Source organism: Leiobunum rupestre, chromosome 1 (assembly GCF_980474605.1).
Source record: "Leiobunum rupestre chromosome 1, qqLeiRupe1.1.hap1, whole genome shotgun sequence".
Lineage (NCBI taxonomy): Eukaryota > Metazoa > Arthropoda > Arachnida > Opiliones > Sclerosomatidae > Leiobunum > Leiobunum rupestre.
The window spans coordinates 21,634,917-21,649,507 of NC_143384.1; the positions used below are offsets into that span (position 1 = coordinate 21,634,917).

The 14,591-nt window shown below is 31.2% G+C and overlaps 1 protein-coding gene across 6 annotated transcripts in view; it reads left to right on the plus strand.

Moving 5' to 3' along the window:
* Positions 1-14,591, plus strand: part of LOC149961347 (plexin-B-like) — a 260,627-nt gene that overhangs the window by 168,004 nt on the left and 78,032 nt on the right. For all 6 annotated transcript variants that reach the window (XM_090176829.1, XM_090176833.1, XM_090176832.1 and 3 more), the window contains one exon: positions 7,412-7,544. The gene's annotated coding sequence lies outside the window, so the exon portion shown is untranslated. The remainder of the gene's footprint in view (positions 1-7,411; positions 7,545-14,591) is intronic.

Consider the following 14,591-nt stretch of genomic DNA (forward strand, 5'->3'; position numbering starts at 1 on the left):
AAACTATTTTTGTCATTTTTTTATTCCTTCATTAATATACATTGTATGATTTTGTCAAAAAATCACTTTATTTAAATCTTCATTATAATCGTGATTTAAATCAAATAGATTTAAATCAGCCAATCCTGGTACTGGTAAAACAAATATTCTGGACCCCATTAAAGATGTTATTACTCTGGTGAAGTGTACTTCGAATATGCGCGCCCAACAAAAGCTCCAGGGCCCAGTTGAGGCCGTTATTACTAGATTGTTAAACGTTTTTTGTTAGACCTCTAATACGGGCCTCCAACAGAAGCTACATGGCCTGGGCCCTAGTAACTCAAATATTCCGGGCCCTAGTACTTCAAATATTCCGGGCCCTAGTACTTCAAATATTCCGGGCCCTAGTACTTCGAATATTCCGGGCCCTAGTACTTCAAATATTCCGGGCCCTAGTACTTCAAATATTCCGGGCCCTATTACTTCAAATATTCCGGGCCCTAGTACTTCAAATATTCCGGGCCCCAGTACTTCGAATATTCCGGGCCCCAGTACTTCGAATATTCCGGGCCCCAGTACTTCGAATATTCCGGGCCCTAGTACTTCGAATATTCCGGGCCCTAGTACTTCGAATATTTCGGGCCCTAGTACTTCGAATATTCCCGGCGCAAGCACTTCAAATATTCCGGGCCCTAGTAACTCAAATATTTTGGGCCCTAGTACTTCAAATATTCCGGGCCCCAGTACTTCGAATATTCCGGGCCCTAGTACTTCAAATATTCCGGGCCCTATTACTTCAAATATTCCGGGCCCTAGTACTTCAAATATTCCGGGCCCTAGTACTTCAAATATTCCGGGCCCCAGTACTTCGAATATTCCGGGCCCCAGTACTTCGAATATTCCGGGCCCTAGTACTTCGAATATTTCGGGCCCTAGTACTTCGAATATTCCCGGCGCAAGCACTTCAAATATTCCGGGCCCTAGTAACTCAAATATTTTGGGCCCTAGTACTTCAAATATTCCGGGCCCCAGTACTTCGAATATTCCGGGCCCTAGTACTTCGAATATTTCGGGCCCTAGTACTTCGAATATTCCCGGCGCAAGCACTTCAAATATTCCGGGCCCTATTAACTCAAATATTTTGGGCCCTAGTACTTCAAATATTCCGGGCCCTAGTACTTCGAATATTCCGGGCCCCAGTACTTCGAATATTCCGGGCCCCAGTACTTCGAATATCCCGGGCCCCAGTACTTCGAATATTCCGGGCCCTAGTAACTCAAATATTCCGGGCCCTAGTACTTCAAATATTCCGGGCCCTAGTACTTCGAATATTCCGGGCCCCAGTACTTCAAATATTCCGGGCCCCAGTACTTCGAATATTCCGGGCCCTAGTACTTCGAATATTTCGGGCCCTAGTACTTCGAATATTCCGGGTGCAAGCACTTCGAATATTCCGGGTGCAAGCACTTCGAATATTCCGGGCCCCAGTACTTCGAATATCCCGGGCCCCAGTACTTCGAATATTCCGGGCCCTAGTAACTCAAATATTCCGGGCCCGAGTACTTCGAATATTCCGGGCCCGAGTACTTCGAATATTCCGGGCCCGAGTACTTCGAATATTCCGGGCCCTAGTAACTCAAATATTTTTGGCCCTAGTACTTCGAATATTCCGGGCCCGAGTACTTCGAATATTCCGGGCTCTAGACAAGTAACTCAAATATTCCGGGCCCCATTAAAGACGTTAATTTGTGGCGTCCCCACACTTCGTCTACTTAAAACGTTCCAGTACGGTTTTGAATCCCAAAATTATTCCGTAAATTTCATCAGGGTTTGAATGATTATATTTATATTTTGTGGTTTTCGAGCATAATTTATAGATTTCCTAAATTACGCTGATCCGGATAAGTCCCTCGATGCTACTTTTCCTTGAACACCGATGTACTGCTGTTCGAACACTTCTACAGGGGCTAGTAGGCGGCAACTTAATATAATTAAACCCTTTTTAAACACAATCATCCAAAGCCAAACGAACTTAAACCCACGCGTTAATCGCACCCCGAACGCCGAAAAACACAGTCGAAAACAAGACCTAGCAGATCGTTACAAAACGCAACGAAAATTGACAAAAAAACGAAAACAGGTGTCGCCAACTACGTACTCCACCTCCCCTCCACGCAAAGCTCAACCGGGCCTCGGCAGATGTTACCAGAGTTACCCAAAAACCTATCTATACACGGCCCACTAAATCGGCTAAACTAGCGTCCTCAAGCGGGAGGAACGAAAAAACCTCGAAACGAAATCGGCCTATAATATTGCTATTCACGTTAAATTTGGAATAGACCCCCCTCTTGAATGGAATGATTGGGTTCGGTAAAGAAACTCTTGTTGTAACAAAAGGGTTTAGCCACCCATCGAATGCAGTTTGGAGGTAATTATAGCTCCAGAAATTGCGTTTACAATGATGATTTCCGCATTTGCAAAACGACCTTGTATGACTGTGTTTAAAAGGGTTCCCCAGCCGAGCCCTAACGTTTTTTTGGAAGAGATTATCCAAGTTAAATATGAACAGATGTATCGTTGGATATTGTGGGACGGTTTGAATTAATGGATTATACTACTATCATCTCAACGTTTCGCTGAAAGTCTGTTCGAAATTATCTTTTAAATCAATATGTTATTCAACCGCTATTAGTACGATGTAATATCATAAGTAACATAGCTTGGTATCAAGTAACATATTTATTGAATAGACGAATTTAAAATTTCTGTCACTAGGTTTAACAGAAGCTAAATCTAGAGGTGAGTTGGCGTTAGTTACGTTACAAACAAGCTGCTTCCTTAAATAAAATAAATAATAAAGCTATTATTTAGTTACTTAAATAATAATTAAATCTATTATTTAGTTACTTAAATAATAATTAAATCTATTCAAAATTACTGTAATAATAATTAACTTAACCAAAATAACTTTAATAATAATTAAATCTGGACAAAATTACTTTAATAATAATTAAATCTAATCAAAGTTATTTTAATTATAATTAAATCTAATCAAAACTACTTAACTAATTAAATCTAATCAAAATGACAAATAATTATTAAGTGTAATCAAAATTACTTTAATAATTATTAAGTGTAATCAAAATTACTTTAATAATAATTAAATCCAATCAAAATTACTTTAATAATAATTAAATCCAATCAAAATTACTTTAATAATAATAATTAAATCCAATCAAAATTACTTTAATAATAATTAAATCCAATCAAAATTACTTTAATAATAATTAAATCTAATCAAAATTACTTTAATAATTATTAAGTGTAATCAAAATTACTTTAATAATTATTAAGTGTAATCAAAATTACTTTAATAATTATTAAGTGTAATCAAAATTACTTTAATAATTATTAAGTGTAATCAAAATTACTTTAATAATTATTAAATCCAATCAAAATTACTTCAATAATAATTAAATCTAATCAAAATTACTTTAATAATAATTAAATCTAATTAAAATGACTTTAATAATAATTAAATCTAATTAAAATTACTTTATTAAAAATTAAATCTAATCAAATAATTTAATATATTTAAAATTCCTCTGTTTGTTATAGATAACGGATTTTAGTTTACGTTAAAATTTCAACCTAAGGAAACGTTATAACGTGAAACAAAAGAATCGTAATATACCATTGTCAAGGAATATCTTTCCGAACACGCTTGGTTGCGCCGGTAAATTTAGGCGTGTTTTTCATACCCTCCGTTCGGTGGCGCGACGGATGCGTTACACCCTAATTCAAGAAGCTTCTCAACCCGTGAATCCTCAACAAAAAAAAACACTGAAGAAAAAGAAATTTAAGTGCCTCACTCAAACGTATAATTTAGCGTGTTTTAAAGAGGCTTTTCAATTTAAGAATTTAGAGAAGAACCCCAATTTTAATATACCATCACCTTTTCCTCTTTCATAAGCCAGTATCTTGAAATTCCAGCGGCCTGTTGGCGTTGTCTTTGGGGCTTTCGGTTTGGTGAAAATTATTATTTGTTTACTTAAATATTTCGTCCACGCTGGGATGAATATCCACGTCTGGTTCGCTCCACTGGCGATTCAATGGATTAAATCTAATTGAATTTGTTTGATGTATTCTAATTAGCCGCCCCCGCCGCGTTGTGTGTGGCGGCGCCACCGACGAAAATTCGGACCTCCTATTGTTAATTTATTGTACGCTTATATCGTAAAATGGAGAGGATATCCATGTTTAGAACGCTTCGATGCTCTTCGGTGCTGCCTTATTGAACTAACGTTTAAAATTTGACCAATGAAAACTGTGTTTAAATAGCGTTGGTTTCTGATAGCCTCGCCCTTTGTGGAAATGTAGGTTTATTTGACTCTTACAATCTACAATTGGTCATTTCAAATAGACCGCATAAACTCACCCTATGTCTAAAATTTAAATTCTAATAATATTCGGCGATAATTTAATTTGTTGTTTTATTACGTTTTATGGAAGAGTGGATATATTTTTCTATTATTTTAATAGTTCATTTTTTCGCCTTTTTTAGTCTAGGCTTTATTTCTGTCTCTACTTTAGCCCCTGGCTAGTTTGCTTTTCCGCTTAACGGATACGGGGTCTTCGGTAAATCTTTAAACGTCCTCGAATTATTTATCTTTTTAATTTCTTTTAAAATCCGTAGCCGTTAAATAATTATCAAAATATTTAAATAAATAGATTTTTTAATGGCGAAACAGATATTTGACCAAAAAAAATTGTAATTTCTTTTTAAATCCGAAGCTGTTAAACTATTACCTTCAAAAGTAATTAAAAATATAATTATATTGTTTAATGGTGGAACAGATATTACACAAAAAATTATTTCCTCTAAATATCGTTGTACCGAAAAGTACTCGATGCATTTTTAGTTATTAATTTTGTTTAAAATCTCTAGCTGTTAATTTTCTACATTTGCATTTAAATAATTTGGTTGTTTAAAATTGGGACAGATATTAGACCAAAAAATCTCTGAATTCTTATAAATATCATTATACCCCAAAGTACTCGATCCATTTCTAGTTTTAATTTATTTTAAACTCTAGCTGTTACACAATTTTCTACGTCCGCGTTTAAATAAATAATTTGGTTGTTTAAAATTGGGACATATTTTAGACAAATTATTTTATACTACCGTTATAAAGACAATTTGAAGCTATGAAACAATTTGATATTCAATTTTGAAGATAAGACATCTTAAAACCGTTGTCTAATATAATTTTTATTTGTAATTGCCTCAATTAATTTACGGGATGATAAACACGATGAAACATGTTGTGTCAAATTGTCCGATTCCCCGGTAAGACTCCAAAGACACAACAGCTGTTGGGTTTCACTCGGTCAATCGCCATAGAACAAACTAACCTGGAAGGACCACTGGACCACCATCTCGCACCGAGCACGTACCCCTGCCTTTATGTACGCTACCAATTAAAGCGAGGTAGGAGGTGAGGCCTCATAGGTGGTCGGTCGAACTCCCACAGTCACCTCTCTACCGCCTTGAAAGAAGGTGACAAAGGTCCCTGGTCACTGGGTCCAAGGCCTAGGTTACTTTCTTCACCTATGCCATTGTCTTTAAGGTTATTTACGTCGACGGCGTACTGTCCACCGTAATAAGGACCACATAGCGGTGTTTCGTCAAGCGTAACCTCCCTCGATAGCAGCGCCCCCTTCTTGTAGCGGGTTTAGCAGACGACGTTAATGCATTTTTTAGTGTTTGGCGTTTCCACATGGCATCGTGTTGTGCCGAGGGTTTTTTGCGGTTGTAACGCCGCTGTGCCTGTGGTTTCCGCTTTTATAGAGTTTATGGGAAAATGGATTTGGTTGTACCAGAAGTCTGTAGTATTGAACCATAAGTATCGGCGCTTTATCAAGTGTTGTATTGATATTCGTGCTGAGGGGTCCGACATTTGCAAATTCTGCGTTCAGGATTTTGAATGTCAAAATGATTTCAGAAATCAGCAACTGATTTTGTGATTTAAAAGCACGATTTTCGGGTAGTTTTGTGTGTTTTTTAAGGCGAATTTTGAGATTTCAAAGCACATTTTTGGGTATTTGTTTAGGCGAATTTTGAGATTTCAAAGCACGATTTTCGGGTTGAATTCTGGTTCTTTTAGGCTAATTTTGTGATTTCAAAGCACGTTTTTCTGGTGGTTTTGTGGTTTTTTTAGGCTGATTTTGAGTTTTAAGAACTGATTTTATCCCAGATTTCGAGATTTTTAAATTAATTTTTCTCTAGAGTGTGAGCCGTCACAATATAACGACGAAGTTCACTATCTAGTCTATTTTGCGATAAACGTAATTAAAATGTTTCGTGAGTGGAATTGAGAAGTGTCATACTTACATAAAAACGTAATATACTTATGGTTTTATTAGAGTTTTTTTACGATAAAGTTAACCTTCAATTTGAAAACTAATTCTGGCTAAAATACTTCGAGAGATATTCGCAGAGTGAATGCTACGTGAGCTTTCTATGTAGTCTGTGGTGCTCCAAAACTCATTTAAAATGTTTCCTATAAAGAATGAAGAGTGTCATACTTATTGCAAAAATATTATAGACTTATGGTTTTACAAGGATTTTATATTTGGAGATTTATAACCTTCAAACACAGACTAAAACTTTTAAAGGAATTCCTTCAGATATTAAATATTTTATTACATTTTATTTTTTTATCTTAACAACGGAAAAAAAACTGAATTTCAAATTAAATACGAAGGATCCCTTTAATATTTAATATCGGTAAACGTAAAAAAAATTAAATCGAATCGCGAGAACTGGATTAACCAAACAGCATACTTTCGTCGCGCAAATATTTGTTAGATTTCGTATAGATCGATTTACAATTTTTAAGGGGCAAAGACGACTTTAAAGGGGTAATATTCATCCGAGGTAACGTGGTGATGGCGTTATTTGTTAGTAGATGGCGCTCTGATAGCAGCATGACGTCATAATTTTTATTTTCAACGATTGATTGAAAGTTTTCAGTTTGTAGTGGAGAACGGTTTTGTCGAGATTTTAAATACAAAATTATCTTTCCTGATTGGATACTTTAAAATCGTATTATAGTGCCATCTATGGCGGAGAGTGTTAACTTCTGTTAAAATTAATTGTTAATTTAAATTACAAAAATTACGTTTTTTTGATAAGAATTTAAAGTACTATAATTTAGTAATTAATAAATAACTTTTTAAAAAAGTTTATTTTTCATTAACTTTATAGTGTCGCCATCTACCTCAAATATTATTAAGTAGGAAGGTATCCGCAAATATTTGTTAGATTTCGTATTAAACTATTTAGTGCGTTTCCGCAAAAACCCACATAAAATATTATTAAAAATAAAATTCGTCGAAAACTCATCCGGAAATTTCTTTTTGATTACAGATTTTTATTTGGGCTGTTATTACTCAACTCTGGGACGTCATCAGCAACGGGGAAATTTTCGGATCCCACAGGGTATTTTTTCTCTACATTATCAAAGATTCTGATTCTTTTTCGTTTGGTGGAACCGAAAAACGTAAGTTTTCAATTTATGATTTTATGTTATTGCATTTTTTATTTTATTTTCGGTGGGTTGACCCCCTCGTGACATTTACGGATAGGCGTACGGCGACCCCTCGTGTTTAACCCTTTGCGACAAAAATTGTATTATCACGCTAGAAAACGTTCGCTCATTTTTGAAAGTTTTCTGTTTCACCGTTCTAATGTTGACATTTTTTCAGGTTTTTTACATGTTAATACGCGACAAAAAGATGAAGTTCAGATTATACAACTTTTATGGGGCAAATTAGTTTGGGCAACAAGTTTGTACAACTAGTTGGCAGGGTTGTCTGATTATTTAAACCTTTAATTGATTGTTTTTTTTAAACTATTGATTTAAATCACTTATTATGCTTCAAAGTATTTGTTAAAACGTACAAACGTAGGTAATTCGCTAGCCTTTGTCAATTCAGAAAAAAATTAATTACATTTAATTTTTAATTCATTATTAAATTTAATGGAGATTAATTTCAACTATAGGTTACTTTGCATTGGCATTTAATCTAAATTTGCAATTCGCCCAATGAAATTGAATTATACGACGACCTTTGACCTGACGTCTACTTAGTAAATAATATTGAGCACTACTATTGAAGTAACGCTTTTGGTTTTATCTAAATAACATAATTTTGACAAGCTAAGTGTTATTTCTAAATTTCATATTAATTAAATATTATTATATATTATATTATAGTATATTATATTATATTATATTATATTATATTATATTATATTATATTATATTATATATTTATTTTATATATATATTATATATTATATTATATTATATTATATTATATTATATTATATTATATTATATTATATTATATTATATATTTATTTTATATATATTATATTATATTATATTATATTATATTATATTATATTATATTATATTATATTATATTAATTAGCAAAAAAATTATCAGAGATAATAACCGATATGTAATAATTTTTAATCTTTATAAATTTAATCAATTTTAATCTTTATAAATTTAATCAATTTTAATCTTTATACATTTAATCAATTTTAATCTTTATAAATTTAATCAATTTTAATCTTTATACATTTAATCAATTTTAATCTTTATAAATTTAATCAATTTTAATCTTTATAAATTTAATCAATTTTAATCTTAATAAATTTAATAATTATTAATCTTTATACAGTCAAAGCTTGATTTTAATTAGATTTAATCGTAAAAGGGTGTCCTAATAATTAAGTGGGTTATCTGCCCCTTAATTTAATTTCATTATACCCTCCACGTCCCTCAAATATTATGATAGTAGTAATTTAATAATTTATTCTTATAAATTTTTCTAAAAGCCTAATACTAAAAAAAAATCCACTTCATTCGTAACAATATATATATTTTTAATACATTGTAGAAAATTTTAAAACTTTTAAATCGAAGTGGTTCTCGACGTCGGTCCCAGATGGCGCCACTACTGTTTAAATAATAGTAACCATAAGCACCCCCCCCCCCCCCCGCGCTCCAAAACCTAATTAACTGTCAAACCATAATAGAAAAATTCCGGAGATAAAATACCATTCAATAAAACGTAACAGACATAAACCAATAACAGTTAAAAAATATTGTTTCTTTAGGAATTAGATTTCACTTTAGCATTCTTTCTCATACTGCAACCCTCAACGCAACCCAAAACCAGTTAAACCTATCCTTAATTATAGGGTTAGCTTTCCCTCGTTAGGCCTAAACAATGAGGCACTTGGTGCAGAAAAAAAACTGTTGATCGGAAGAAATTTTTTTTAGTACCGCGAGGGGGCCTCCGCGCTTCTTCTCTCGTTACGTAACTCTGGCGTACACTAGCGCCTTCTATTGCCTGGGAATCGAAGCTAACGTATTTTTAATTGAGAACGCTACGCTGTTATCTGAAATGATTTTTTTCTTAGGTTTTTTTATTTTACTTTTGTTAGTCTATTGTTTTAGATTTTGTAGAAAGAAATCTATTGTTTGGTGGGAGGGGGGAGGTGGCTTTTTAGATTAGCGCCACCTATTTTGAAAGCGGCTAAATAGCCGATTTATCAGCGACGTGAAACTCGAGAGAGATTATTCACCGGGACGTCGTAAATAAAAATGTTCCCTTTCGGTGCGGTCTAGTTAGATATTGTAGGCCGCGCAATAATTTCCGAATCTTTGTTTTGCTCGTTTAACGAGATACCCCTGATGATTGTGATGTTTTTATTAATTTTTAGGTTGTGGTTGGAGAATTAAAAGTGTTCGGTTCTAGAAAAAATCACTTAAATTAAATTTCTGCTAAAATTTAAATCTATTACATTTGTTCCTCGACAGAAAGGTCTTGTAACAGAGACAGCCTATTTTTCCGGTAAAATCTTATATTGTCCAGTAAAATTATATATTGTCCAGTAAAATTATATATTTTCCAGTAAAATTATATATTTTCCAGTAAAATTATATATTTTCCAGTAAAATTATATATTTTCCAGTAAAATTATATATTTTCCAGTAAAATTATATATTTTCCAGTAAAATTATATATTTTCCAGTAAAATTATATATTTTCCAGTAAAATTATATATTTTCCAGTAAAATTATATATTTTCCAGTAAAATTATATATTTTCCAGTAAAATTATATATTTTCCAGTAAAATTATATATTTTCCAGTAAAATTATATATTTTCCAGTAAAATTATATATTTTCCAGTAAAATTATATATTTTCCAGTAAAATTATATATTTTCCAGTAAAATTATATATTTTCCAGTAAAATTATATATTTTCCAGTAAAATTATATATTTTCCAGTAAAATTATATATTTTCCAGTAAAATTATATATTTTCCAGTAAAATTATATATTTTCCAGTAAAATTATATATTTTCCAGTAAAATTATATATTTTCCAGTAAAATTATATATTTTCCAGTAAAATTATATATTTTCCAGTAAAATTATATATTTTCCAGTAAAATTATATATTTTCCAGTAAAATTATATATTTTCCAGTAAAATTATATATTTTCCAGTAAAATTATATATTTTCCAGTAAAATTATATATTTTCCAGTAAAATTATATATTTTCCAGTAAAATTATATATTTTCCAGTAAAATTATATATTTTCCAGTAAAATTATATATTTTCCAGTAAAATTATATATTTTCCAGTAAAATTATATATTTTCCAGTAAAATTATATATTTTCCAGTAAAATTATATATTTTCCAGTAAAATTATATATTTTCCAGTAAAATTATATATTTTCCAGTAAAATTATATATTTTCCAGTAAAATTATATATTTTCCAGTAAAATTATATATTTTCCAGTAAAATTATATATTTTCCAGTAAAATTATATATTTTCCAGTAAAATTATATATTTTCCAGTAAAATTATATATTTTCCAGTAAAATTATATATTTTCCAGTAAAATTATATATTTTCCAGTAAAATTATATATTTTCCAGTAAAATTATATATTTTCCAGTAAAATTATATATTTTCCAGTAAAATTATATATTTTCCAGTAAAATTATATATTTTCCAGTAAAATTATATATTTTCCAGTAAAATTATATATTTTCCAGTAAAATTATATATTTTCCAGTAAAATTATATATTTTCCAGTAAAATTATATATTTTCCAGTAAAATTATATATTTTCCAGTAAAATTATATATTTTCCAGTAAAATTATATATTTTCCAGTAAAATTATATATTTTCCAGTAAAATTATATATTTTCCAGTAAAATTATATATTTTCCAGTAAAATTATATATTTTCCAGTAAAATTATATATTTTCCAGTAAAATTATATATTTTCCAGTAAAATTATATATTTTCCAGTAAAATTATATATTTTCCAGTAAAATTATATATTTTCCAGTAAAATTATATATTTTCCAGTAAAATTATATATTTTCCAGTAAAATTATATATTTTCCAGTAAAATTATATATTTTCCAGTAAAATTATATATTTTCCAGTAAAATTATATATTTTCCAGTAAAATTATATATTTTCCAGTAAAATTATATATTTTCCAGTAAAATTATATATTTTCCAGTAAAATTATATATTTTCCAGTAAAATTATATATTTTCCAGTAAAATTATATATTTTCCAGTAAAATTATATATTTTCCAGTAAAATTATATATTTTCCAGTAAAATTATATATTTTCCAGTAAAATTATATATTTTCCAGTAAAATTATATATTTTCCAGTACAATTATATATTTTCCAGTACAATTATATATTTTCCAGTACAATTATATATTTTCCAGTACAATTATATATTTTCCAGTAAAGTTCTACATTATCTCCAAAATCCTCTATTTCCTACCATATCCTATATTTCCTGCAACATCATATATTTTTGGCTAAATCCTATAAATTAGTTAGCATATGCATTTCCTAATGATCAAAGTACCTTATTTCTTAGAAATTAATTTTATAAATCTTGACAATCCATCAGCACTTAATTATTATTTCGGACCAGGGACATCATAAAACCAGGAACACAAAGTAAAAAAATGTGCAATTCATCAGCACTAAAATTAAATCATAATGAAACTAATATGTCGTTAGAATTGTTAGCTATTTCGGACCAGGGATGGTGAAACTATTATCATGATCCTTACCATCTTGTTTTGACATCATAAAACCAGGAACACAAAGTAGAAAAATGTGCCATCCATCAGCACTAAAATTAAAACATAATGAGACTAGTTAGTATGTCGGTAGAACTATTAGCTATTTCAGACCAAGGAAGGTGAAACTACTATTATGATCCTTGCCATCTTGTTTTGACATCATAAAACCAGGAACACAAAGTAGAAAAATGTGCAATCCATCAGCACTAAAATTAAAATATAATGAATTATTATATATTTCGAGCCTAGGACGGTGAAACTACTATTATGATCCTTGCCATCTTGTTTTGACATCATAAAACCAGGAACATAAAGTAGAAAAATGTGCAATCCATCAGCACTAAAATTAAAACATAATGAATTATTATATATTTAGAGCCTAGGACGGTGAAACTACTATTATGATCCTTGCCATCTTGTTTTGACATCATAAAACCAGGAACATAAAGTAGAAAAATGTGCAATCCATCAGCACTAAAATTAAAACATAATGAATTATTATATATTTCGAGCCTAGGACGGTGAAACTACTATTATGATCCTTGCCATCTTGTTTTGACATCATAAAACCAGGAACATAAAATAGAAAAATGTGCAATCCATCAGCACTAAAATTAAAACATAATGAATTATTATATATTTCGAGCCTAGGACGGTGAAACTACTATTATGATCCTTGCCATCTTGTTTTGACATCATAAAACCCGGAACACAAAGTAGAAAAATGTGCAATCCATCAGCACTAAAATTAAAACATAATGAATTATTATATATTTCGAGCCTAGGACGGTGAAACTACTATTATGATCCTAGCCATCTTGTTTTGTTATCATAAAACCAGGAACATAAAGTAGAAAAATGTGCAATCCATCAGCACTAAAATTAAAACATAATAATATTAACGACGTACTAGTTACATAATTTATTCTGAGTATTTTCAAAACTGTGTTGTTTAAATCCAGGTGTACCCCCCGTAACAAACCCCTTTACGCGACGACTTGTTTCCTCATCTTCGCGTGCCATCCTCCGGGATGCGGCGTATCTCTCCCGTTAATCTTACTCGTTTCGGGCTCAATTTGGATCAGCTCCAGATTTTTCAACATCACATCACACCGTAGAAAACCCCTCATCCCAAACACACACGAAAAAATTTTTTTTTTTTTATCTTTCTTAATCTTTATAAATTTGGCATCTTCTTAGTAACTGGGCCTAGTATAACGACGCGGATGGGGGGGGCACGCTAAGAAGGGGGTGGGATAATTAAGACAACAAAGAACCGAGAGGGCGCTGGTGGCCTACTCAATTAAGCCCGGCTGAGGCCCGGGATCAAAATTAACGCCTCGATTCGACGGAGGAAAACCTAGGCTCAGGCCGTTTGGTTATTGTTAGGTACAAACTGTACCTTAAGCCTCGGCGACGGAAGCTCTTAAAACCAAGCTTTGGCCGTAAAGGCGTAAGTCATCTTGGAATTATGATCTATTAAGGAATTTAGCCTCCTAGCTTCTAAACTACCTTAGCTTTTTTATATTTGAAAGGAGGGTTGTAAAAAAGATGAAGATAATTTATCATCTCAGATAATTAATCAAGAGCTTGTCGCGGTGACACTGCGAATAAACCGCGCCTACGAGCACCCCCTAGCGGTGATGATGGGAAAGTCATTTTTAAGATATTTACTACGACTAGTGTGACAAATTCGTGTAACGTGGTTCAGAATTTGTAAAATTATACTTTACTAGCAAAACGAGAAAAATTCTCAAAAAAACAGTAACAAATATCTATAGTGAATAATTAAAATTTTTAGAGTCTATGGCTGAGGATATTTAAAATAATATTTTAACGTTTAAAGTTTGAAGGGATTTAAACAAAGTATTTATTTATAATTTTAAATAATACCAAAAAGTAATTATTGTAATTTTATTTTCAATTAAAACCTGATATATTTCCGTTATAGAAACAAATAACGTTTAAAAAATCCATAAAAATCAAATTTATAGTAACTCAAGTTACGTTAAACTCTTAATTTGAACAGAACTACTTTTTATCGCGGTGGAGTACACGTTTTTGATAGAATCCCTGTAAATAGGTATGTGCGTGAAAGGCGAAAACATTTCCCCCAACAAAGTTTTTTCCCCTCAAACAGCGTTGCCAGCCCGTACGATAATAATAGTTTTGCACGATAATTTCAATAGTAGAGCTTACGGTAACACATTTTACGATAATTCAGTCCAAATAAGCTAATATCGAGGTACTTTGCGCACAAATCTGGCAATCATATAACACTTAGCGCTTTCACGTATATTTCCTCATCACAATTTTGAACCAGATAAATGAATAAATCTTTGTCAGGGTAGGATAAATATATTGTTGATTAAACCCAAATTAATA